This window comes from Phalaenopsis equestris, unplaced genomic scaffold (assembly GCF_001263595.1).
Source record: "Phalaenopsis equestris unplaced genomic scaffold, ASM126359v1 Scaffold202341, whole genome shotgun sequence".
NCBI lineage: Eukaryota > Viridiplantae > Streptophyta > Magnoliopsida > Asparagales > Orchidaceae > Phalaenopsis > Phalaenopsis equestris.
In genome coordinates, this window is record NW_018222050.1 from 109,937 (window position 1) to 121,617 (window position 11,681).

The window sequence follows — 11,681 nt, forward strand, 5'->3', positions numbered from 1 at the left end:
AACAAAGATAAAAAAAAGACCTGAAGAACATGTTTCTAAAGATCTGGAAAAATTAATATCTCCAACTAAAATCAATTTAGAAAGACCACCACCTCCATTTCCACAAAGACTTAGACAACATGTGTTGCATAAACAATTTTCAAAGTTCATGGACGTACTTAAGAACTTAATGATAACTTAATGATAAATATTCCTTTCGCTGAAGCTTTGGAATAGATGTCAAGTTATGCAAAATTTATAAAGGAGATATTAAAGAAGGAGATATTAAAAAGGAAAAGGAAACTTTGAGAGTACGAGACAGTTGCACTAAGTGAGGAGTGCAACGCTATATTTCAAAAAAAGCATACTTGGAAACTTAAAGATCATTCAAGCTTAACAATTCCTTGTGTATTTGGAGAAATATTATGGGGAAAAGCTTTATGTGATTTAGGATCGAGCATTAATGTGATGCCTCTATCTTTATTTAAAAGGTTAGGTTTAGCCGATATTGATATTTCTCCCATTTCTCCCACTAATATAACCCTTCAGTTAGCTGATCAATCTATCATTTATCCAAAGGGGGTAAAAGACGTGCTTATTAAAGTCAATAAATTTATCTTTCATATGGACTTTATTGTGTTAGATATGAAGGAAGATAAAGAATATCCCATTATTTTGGGGAGATATCCCATTATTAATATCCAATTATTTTGGGGAGACCTTTTCTTCTTACCGGATAAGCCATGTTAGATGTGCAAAAAGGAATGTTAACTATGAATATTAATGACCATGAAACCACTTTTGATGTTTTACAGTTTATGAAGTATCCTATGAAGTATCCAACTGAGAGAAAAGATGATGATTATTTTTGGATGGATGAAATTGATTACCTAATTAAAAACCATTTCCAAAAATATTTTGAGAGTAAGTTAATAGATGAGAGATGAGATCAAAATGATGATGAGTCTAAGATGTTGTTTAAAGAAGAATGTATGTATGTTCAGGAGAGGTTTAAAATGATGGACGTTACCGAAAATAGTAAAATTTTAATTCCATCTGTTGAAAAATTTCATGAACTTAAAATGAATATACCTCATACAATTTTAAAGCCTACCTATTTAGGGAATTTATCTACACCACCAGTCTTTATATCTTCATATTCGACTCAATCACAAGATGAACCTGAATTAAATGATAAGATCTCCTATGAAACTCCTATGAAAGAGTTATTCAAAGTCATTGAATGGAATATTCCATGATATACAAACTAAATGAATGAAATTCTGATGCTGGGGCAGATTATTAATGCAATTAATAATTACCCCCAAGAGATTTTACCTAATGGTCCTGAGATAAACTCTAAAGAAATGAATGATGAGCAATTTAAAATTATTGAACTGAAATTTAGAAGAGAATTTGAGGATATTTTTCAAAAGAACTTTGAGTTGAGATATGAGGATAAGGATATTGAAAGACCAATAGAAAAACTTTTGAAGAATTAGAAGATAACTTGAAAGACAAGAGTAACCTAGAAGAATTTGATCCAGAATCTAAATTATCTAGAGAGAATCTGATCCAAAATTTGGAAGATCATGAAGTATCATATAAAGATCAATTTCTTATAAAATTTAAGGATGATATTAATATGAAAATTGAGAAAATTACAAGAAGAATATTGGATCTAGAAGGAAATATGAGGAACAAGGATATGAATCAATCTAAAAAGGAAGAGCTAAAAGAAAAATTTAAATTTGAAGACTTTGTAGGAATCCCTGGATCTGGAAAAGATTGGGCGATTGATCAAGGATTACTTAACTGGAATTTTGATCTAGGTGGAATCATTTGTCGGGCTAGCGACGTTAAACCAAGCGCTTTATGGGAGGCAACCCATAGTTATCAGTGTGGTTTGATGTAGTGTGTTGTGTTGTATTCTATTTTTTTTAGTGTGGATTAATTAGTTTGATTGATAGTTTGATTGATGTTTATTAGTTTGATTGATGTTTAGTAGATGTTTGTATTATTAGTGGTTTGATTTGTTTTTTCTGTGTCATGAGGGAAATGAATTCTTAACTTATGGTTAGACTTGTATGTGTATGTTCTCTTGTAATAGTTGGATTGACTAATCCACTACAACTCGGGTCCTACCCAAACTTGAGTTTTAGAAGAGACATTATGAATTTATCAGTGACAATTCCATCTCAATCTTATTAATTCCTTTCTTTGACCTTATATTCATTTGGTAAGAGTAGCTAACCTATTTGATGAGTAACATGTGGATGAATTTACACTATCCTTATAACTATTAGAGGTGCTTAATTTAAATGATTAGATGATGTCTGAGATTGGTGCCTAGGAGCCAATATATCAGGGATAATCTTATCTTCGGGATTAGAATCTATAAAATCATTTATAAGAGCCCAATATATTTGTGTAGTGATTCCGTTAGAAATTGTAAGTAAGTTAGTGAGATGTGATGAGTTAAAGGAAGAATTGACCTCATTTATCTTGTTTGTTTGTTTGTTTTTGTGTTACAATTTATAAGACTTGAAGAACGTTTCTATATTCCAATGCTGATACATGTTATGCTAGGTAGAATTTTATTTAGTTAATTTTATTCTAGCATGTTTAGATTAGATTTACTTTCTACTACATGTTTTCTATCCTGATAAATAATTTTAGATGTTTTTGATAGAAATTTTTAGTAGATAGAATTTCTAAATTGTTTTTCTTCCTGCTTATATTTCCTGCACTAAATGCTATACATGCTAAAAATCAAGTTTAGAGGTAGGAAGAAAAATGAAATTTTAACGTGAATATACTTCCTTTTAGTTTAATATTATTGCAAGCCTGTTTTAGGCTAGATTTACTTACTCCTACTGTCATTCCATCCTAATTATGAATGTATATGAATTTGATAAGATGTTGTAGTAGTTAGTAGATTCAAATTTTACTTTTTCTTCCTACTACATTTTACGGAATTGATTGCAAAATATTTAAAAATTTAAGTTTGGGGGGAAGAAAAATTTCTGTAAAACATTGAAACTTAATTTTATTTGTCCTTAATTACCTATATCTTAAAAATTTAATTTAACATGACCTTTGGTATTAGAGGCTAACTTTTGATAACTACATTTGTGTTTCAAAATATATAGTAGACTTAAGTTAAAGTTTTCAATAACAAAAGTTGATTCTAGGGTTAAGATATTTGGTACAAAGAAATAAGACTGTTTTTTTTCTATTTAAACTAAAGGAAATTATATTTTTGAAGTATTAAGCATCTTAGAGTTTCATGTAAGAAGAAAAGAATGATGCTTTATGAAAAATCTTTAAAGCTAATATGAATTTATAAAGTGGAGGAATGTGAAAAGTTTTTTACTTTAAGAAGAGGATAGTGAAGTTCAAATTATTAATGGTTATCCTGATATATTAATCCTCACATGAAAAAAAAGAAAGGATTAAAAATGAACCTAAAGGAAAAAAAAAGAAAGAAAAAGAAAAGAAAAGTATGTGAGGAGAAGCTTGAGGAGATGCTTAATCAAAACTTGGCTTCACTTGAATCGACTTGAGGAAGAAGTATTTATTACATTTTATAAACTTATATTTGAGTGTTAACATCCTTACTAATAAAGAGCTCATGAAGTTCTTTTTCATACGGATACTCTAAGTAACTTTAATATGACACATTACAATTCTTCTTGAAATTAATAGAGAATCATAAATCTTAGACTTGACTACTAAGTATTCTTACACTTTGAGTTTTGAATTAAGTTGTTAAAAATATTTTTTTAAGTTGTGCTATTAAATTTGGTAGACAAAATTATAGAAATTTAGAAGTTAAACTCTGTACCATAAGTCATATTTTTATGTAGTAAAAGCGTTACTTGAGGACAAGTACCATTTAAGTTTGGAAAATTTTGATACGCCTAAAAAATGTTTAATTTTTCATATGATTTTAATACCTAATTTCAAAGATTTTTAATGGTGTTACACTTTAAAGGATGACATTTTGCATATTTTTTATTCCAGGGACAAGAAATGGAGTTTTGGAGAAAAAGAAGCAAAAACGATGCAATTTGGAGCAAAAACGATGCAATTTGGAGCAAAAACGAGCAAGAAAGAAAATTTTGTCCTGAAACATTTTGATGTGTCTTTCAATGCTTAATCTCTTTTACACTTCTCACACATTTTTTAATGAAATTACACTTTAAAGAAAGGTTATTTTTATGCTTATTTTGTAGGTCTATCTGTTAGGAACGCAATGCAACTGAAACGGGGCGAAATAGAACTAAAACAGAGCCAAACAAAGCAAAATGGTGCAGTTGCATAGGGTGGGCACCGACAACGCCAAAGCCCCGCGACACTGAAGAGCAGAAAAAAGATGAGAAAATGAAGCCGACAACGCCCAAAATGGCACCGACAGCGCCCGGGACGGTCATGGATCGATTTTTGGCAGTTTTTGATGTTCTAGAAGGCTCCCAAGTGATTCAAACACCCCATGAATCAATTCAATGAATCTAGACACTTGTATAAGGCTCTTGAATGAAGAGACATGTCTTTTGGATGAATAGATTTGTCTCTTGAAAAAAAGGAGGGAATTTGTGTTTCTTCAAAAAAGAGGGCTTGGCACCTCTCATGGGCATGCGTGTGTTTGTGTGAGGGTGTGTGTGAGTGAAAAAATGTGGAGAATATTTAGTGATCTTAGAATACAATTAGAAATGTAGATTTGTACCTTTTTGGAGAGATTGGCGAGGGGATTTTGAAAGAATTTGTAAGGGAATGATGTAGCATTGCATGAATCAGCGGGAGACTTTGTGGGAGAGATTTTCATCTTTCTTTCAAGGGTAAAAAACTAAGACTAAGTATTGTGTTCTTCACTTATGATTTTATAAAAACTTATCTAGTGGATTTGCTTTGATGTAATGAAGTTTTTCTTTGTGTTTTCTTCGTGCTTTGTGAAGTGTTTCACTTACTCTTTCTTCTTCTTAGGAAATAGTGGCATGAGAGGATTATGCTATTATTTTCCTTTTACTTTTCTCTTACAATGAGTAGGATTCATGTTTTAGATTTTGGGATGCATGTTTGAAGAAATTTTAATTATAAATGTGACGGTTTTTACTTGTACTTCATTTACATTACAATAAAGGCTGTTATAGTGTTAAAATTCATTGTAATTGCATTAAGGCACGAGAGGGCAGTGTAATTATCAACAAAGTGGAACCACATTCAAATTCCATGGATGGGGAAGTTCATGGGGGGTGGATGCAAATAAATAGGGAAATATACTTTGATGGGCGTAAAATTGGAGATTTTAAGGTGACAGACTAAAATCCCCCCGGTCTTATTGTTTAAATAAATAAAGCGAGAGTTAGCCTTTAGGGGAAAGGAAGTGAGAGCTCTGGAGCGGGAGCCAGTATCCTCCTAGCCTAGCACGGATTTAGGGACAAAACCTAAGATTAGCCATTGATTTTCTATAACACTGAATCAGGGTAGAGAATTAAAATTGCTCCTGTTTGGCACATACAATATTTAATGTATCTCATTCCTTTAAAATATCAAACTCACTGCATAAGAATAGTAGTTTTGAAAATCTTAAAATTCTCCAAACCAGAAAGGGTTATCTTTAGAATTTAGTATTTACATTTAGGAATGGTTACTATCCATATATTTCTAATTTGTATTTATGGGTAGTTGCTAGATAAAACACCATTTTAATTAACATTCCAAACTAAGGACAAATAGTAGTAAACTTGAATTTGACTAAGGACATCTTTCCTCGCTTCCTCGTGGGATCGATAACCGGGGCTTAATTAGAAAATCCTATATAACTTGAGCGATACATATACTTGTGTTTATACCATTGTGACTATATATAATATATAAAATTAAGCATATTAAAAAATCACATCAATAGTTCTCCCTAAGTTCTAATATATCCAGGTGCTAATGAATCTAACCAAGCCTTGGCTTTATCCCTTAATGAAAAAGAAAAAAGTCTAAGCCTCAAATAGCACAAACTTCAAGAAAACTAGCAAGATGTAAGTTTGGATCTTCTATAAGTGTTCCTCCAAACTGATTATTATGTACTATTTGGATAATAGCAAGTTTAAGTTTAAATGAATTACCAACAACATCAGAATTTTGAATAGTCAAGTGAAGTTCATCTGCTGTCGAATTAGCATAATCTCTTAAAGGTCTTTGTCAATTTTAATTAATTTGATTGTCTAAGTTATTCGCCATTTCGTATAAAATTTTAATTTCTTATTGTTATTTTAATTTTTTTCTAATAGTACGTTCTAATTCTGAATCTTAAGGTACTAAATCTTCTGATCTACTATTTCACATAAACAAATATAATAAGCAAAGAAAAATATCCTAAAAAATACTTTTAAATAAAAAAGTATAAAAAGTAAATTAAGTTTAGAGTTGAAAAATCATCATAATTTATTTTATATTTTAATATTGGCACATCCATATTATCTCTTCATTTCACCATATCTCAGAGTAGGGAGAAAGATAAAGACTAAATTATAAAAAAAATGGACTCTAAATGGTGGTGGAATGAAAGATGGAAGAATGGGTGATGTGTAGAATGTTGAATGGAATGGATGAAATGTCAAGAAGAGTCTCCAAGAAGAGTCTCTCTTTTGATCAATTTCGGTCCCAACTAAAGCCTAGGGCGGTTCTCCAATAGGTGCCTCCAAAAACTCTTTAAAATACATCCATATTAGTTGAATCTTCTAGAAATTGGGACTGAACAGATAGTGGCGCCATCGGCGCCAGTTCTGTAGTTAATTTAGGTGTTCTCTGTCAAACAGCGTCGTCAGAGCTGCTTGTGGCGCCGTCTGCGCTGAACAAAACTTCAGCTTCTTCATTTTTGCTCCAAATTTCACATTTTTTGCTTCCATTTTTCTTTAAGTTCTAAAATTCAATAATCTACAAGAAAACATAAAAATACATTCCATTAAAGTGCAATATCACAAAAAATGAGTATAAAATATGAGTCTAAAAATGCATATATTTTTGATGTATCAGATTGTGAGATAAGTTGTGCTCTTTTATTTCATTTTTTTGTAAACTTATTTTTATATATGAAATTCGTATTTTATCGTATCCTTCTCATGAATTCTAAGTAGTCTTCTTTATCCTTCTCCTTAGTTTGAGATATGGTTCTACGAAGAATTGATTTAGTTTTATACATTTTTAAATATCAAAAATTTGTGATGATTCGAACTCCGATCTTAATTTACTTTTCGATCTGGCCAATTGAAATGTTAAAATATGTTAAGAAACATTTGTTCTGAAAATGCTATGATTTCTACAACATAGGGCGAATCACATTTGATTCCATGGGAGAGGATATCATCCATGGGGTTGAGTGCAAATAAATAAGGAAATATACTTTGTTGGATGCAGAATTTGAGATTTTAAGGTGACAGATTAAAATACCCAATTTGGTTTAGTTGATTGGAAACTAATGTGAGATTGTTAGCCCTCAGGAGAGGGAGTAGTGCGAGCTCTAGAGTGGCAGCCGGTATCCTCCTGTCTTAACAAAGTTAGGGAAAACTCTGGATTAGTCAATGTTATTTATGCACTTGGAAGAGGGTAATGAATAGGATTACTCTTATTGCACAAAATAATATATATAATAGAAGAAGATTATGCTAAACCTTTTGCCAAGCAATCTTTAGTTATTGGGGGGACTACCATGAAACTCTTGAAATGGACTCCTGGCTTTGATCCTTGCAAAGAACATCTTGTGGTTCCTCTTTGGTTCAAGCTTCCTGGTCTCCCTATTCCCTAGTTTAAGTTGAATGCCCTTTTTAATATTGGGTATGCTTTAGGCAGACCCCTTAAATTTGATGCTCACACTTATAACAAGGCATGGCCTGCTCTTGCTATAATTCCCATTGAAAGAGATATCACCTTGCCTGAAGTTAAAAGAGTGTGGATAGGCTCTGAACAGGATGGCTTTTGGCGGCTTTTAATCCTTGAGTAAAGGCCTTATTATTCTCAACATTGCAAGATGTTTGGGCACACTAGGGATAGGTGTTATAGGCTACACCCTCCAGTGAAAAGGAAACAATCTTCTTTGAAGGAAATTGCCCCGAATCAACTTCCTGGGTTTAATGAGGATGGCTAACAGGATGAGGCTCAGAACTCTCCAACCCCCTTTATTTCTATTACTCCTCCTTCTCCTCCTAAGGAAGTGCTAAGAGAGGAACCCAATATCATTAATATAATTTCCCCCATAGTTAATTCTTTTGAGGAGAGGCTGCAGGATCCAATTCAAGAACAACAATTGCATCATGTGATTGAAGGAGAAAAGGTTACTGATTTGAATTGGGGGAGGATTTGGGGGAGGATTGGGTTATGCAGACCTCTAAGAGAACGAAAAAACAAACCACGGGATCTCAAAGATTTCAAAGAGAGGCAGATTCCATTGGCAATATTCTGAAGGTTGGATCATCTCCTGGACCCTCTAGAGGGAGAACCAGATCCAGATCACAACCTTCACCCCATTTTTACCCTCAAAATGCTTAACTTCTCTTTGGTTTGGTTATGGACCTCTGGTCCCTTTATGTCTTTCAGAAAACTTTTAATTTTTTTCCTTAACTTCAGTTGTTATATGTTGAGAATGGGTTTCAATGGCCTTTGGGTGATGGCAGACTCTTATCAACATTTATATACTCTATATCTAAGAAGATATGGAAGACTATCTATTCCTTTGCCTTTGATTCAATTCAACAAGTCACTAGTCAATCTAGTCAATTTTTTGGTTTGTTGTGTTGTGATAGCAGCAATAATTTGAGAAAGGGTCTGTCTGAACTTTGGGTGTTGGTAGAGTTCTTTCTGCTCTCTACTAATTTTCTTGAAAGATATGGGAGTCTTTTTAATTCTTTCATATGTCTCATGTCAGCAAATCACTGGTCTTTTTTCCGGATTGTTTGGATTTCAGTCCTTGGGTTTCCATTTCCTTTCAGATGATTAATTTGATGTGCTGGAACATCAGGGGGATTTCTGATCAGAAATCTTTGATCAGAATTAAATAGTTGGTAAGGAAACACAGGTTATTGTGTTTTACTATTCTTAAACCTTTGGTTCACTGCACTCCTTGCAGATTTAGAAAACACTTCCCAAGTTTCAACTGTAATTACAATATTAATAACAAAATTTGGTTTTTCTATAGGAGTAACCTGAATGTTCAGATCTTGAATGACCAACCTCAATTTCTTCATATCCAGCTTATATGGGATTTTCTACATGTTCAGACTACATTCATTTATGTTGGGAGTTCTGCAAATGATAAAGCTATATTATGGAAACAAATCCATCATCTCAAATCCTATATTAATGGACCTTGGATCATTAGTGGAGACTTTAACAGTATAGCTAGATTGAATGAAAAATGGGGAGGGAAACCTGTGGACATTACACAAACGTTACTCTTTAATCAGAACATCAGGAACACTGCCCTTGCTGAGCTTCCTCATCAGGGACCTCTGGACACTTGGAGAAGAGGAAAACTTTTTGAAAGAATTGATAGATTCCTGGTTAATCAAGCTTGGCTGGATACCAACTTTATGACTACAATTTCCCATCTTCCTTACACGTGTTCTGATCATAGGCCTTTGCTAATCTCTATATCCCCTAATATTGTTGCTCCCTTACCAAGATTCAGATTCTTTAATATTTGGGTGGAACATTATGAATTCCTCTCTTTTATTAAGTTTGTTTGGGTACCTGTTTCATCCTTCCCTCCTTGGATTAAACTATGGCAAATTCAAAAAAAAGTTGCTAAATTGCTGAAAGCCTGGAATTGGAACTGCTTTGGCAACCTTACAGCAAAAGTTGAAGAGGCTGAAGCTACTGTGAAACAAACTCAATTACAAATTCAGATGGGGCTCTTTGATGAACAGAACCTGATATTAGCTAATGCAAATCTACTTCAAGCTATTCTTTGGGAGGAAGAGTTCTATAAACAGAAGGATGCCATCAAAAAAATTGTTGATGGGGATAGGAATACAAATTTTTACCATGTCTGTAAATTTTTACCATGCCTGTATTAAACAAAGAAGACACTCCAACACCATCCTAAAGATTAAAAAAGATTAAAAACCACAATGACATTTGGGTCCAAGGTACTAATCTAATTTACAGAGATGCTATTGATCACTTTCAAAACCTTTTATCTGAACCCCATGAGGCTACTATCCTGAACTTTGACCCTAGCTTACTTAATGACCAATTCTATGATATCCAGTGCCTGGATTTAACATTTATTCCTACTGAGGAAGAAATTTGGAAAGCTTTATGTTCTATTGATGGTGACAAGGTGGCTGGTGCAGATGGTTTTACTTCTACTTTTTACATAAAAACTTGGGAGGTGATTAAATTTGAAGTTGTAGAAGCTGTCCAGGCCTTCTTCAGGGGGGAGGATATGACACATTACTTTGCTCAATCCACCATTACGTTAATCCCAAAGGGAGACCAGAAATCTAATTGGGATCATTTTAGACCCATCTCTCTCACCACTGTGTTGTCTAAACTTATTAGCAAGCTTTTGGTTTTTAGATTAAAACCACATTTATCTTGGATGATCTCTCCTATTCAGTCTACTTTTGTTACAGGAAGACAAATTACTGATAATGTGTTATTTACACAACAACTCTTTCTAGATATTGACAAGCCTTGCAGAGGGGGTAATCTTATATATAAGCTGGACATCTCTAAAGCTTCTGACACTATCAATTGGAATTTTATCTTGGAAGTTCTTAAAGCTAGGTGGTTTCAAAATTCCTTCTGCCAAATCAACCATAGGTGGCTTAACAATAATTATTATACCATTTTTATTAATGGGAATTCACAAGGGCAGTTCCAAGCCACTAGGGGAATTAAATAAGGGGACCCCCTTTCTCCATACATTTTCATTTTGGTTATGGATTACTTATCTAGGCTTCTTAACCATTATATTTCTGAAAGGGAATATCTCAGATTTTCTAAAAAAGCAAATTTTTCCATAAGTTATCTATGTTATGTTGATGACTTCATACTATTTTCTAAGGCCTCAAAACCAGTAGTGAAGAAGGTGGTTAATCTGCTGAACTTGTTCCAACAGATCTCTGGTCTATCTCTGAACTCAAAGAAATGTCAACTTATATTTAGCAATAAGCTAAATCCTCCTACCAAAAACTGGATTAAAGATTTTACTGGTTTTAAATCTACTACCAGCCCCTTGGTTTATCTTGGGGTACACTTAATTAAAGGAAGGAAGAAGAAAACTCAATTTGATGAGGTAGTTTCTAAAATTTCCAAACAAATCTCTTATTAGACTAATTCCTTTTTGTCACAGAGGGGAAGGTTAACACTTTAATTAAAAGTATCTTGGCTTCATTCCCTATGTATATTTTGCAAATGCTGAAAATCAAAAGAGGTATACAGAAAACTCTAGAGCTGATGTTGAATAAATTCTTGTGGGAAGGCAATCACAAACAAGCTCACTGGTTTAGTTGGGAGAAGCTTTGTCTGCCTCTAGCTGCAGGGGGGCTTGGCAGGAAGTCCTTCCAATAGAGAACAAAAATCTTTGTGGGCTAACTATATGAAGTTAAAATATTGCAAACACTCCCATCCATCAATTACCTGCAGAAAATCTGGGGATTCTAGAATTTGGACTGAGCTCTTGCATATTTGAGCTCCTGCATATT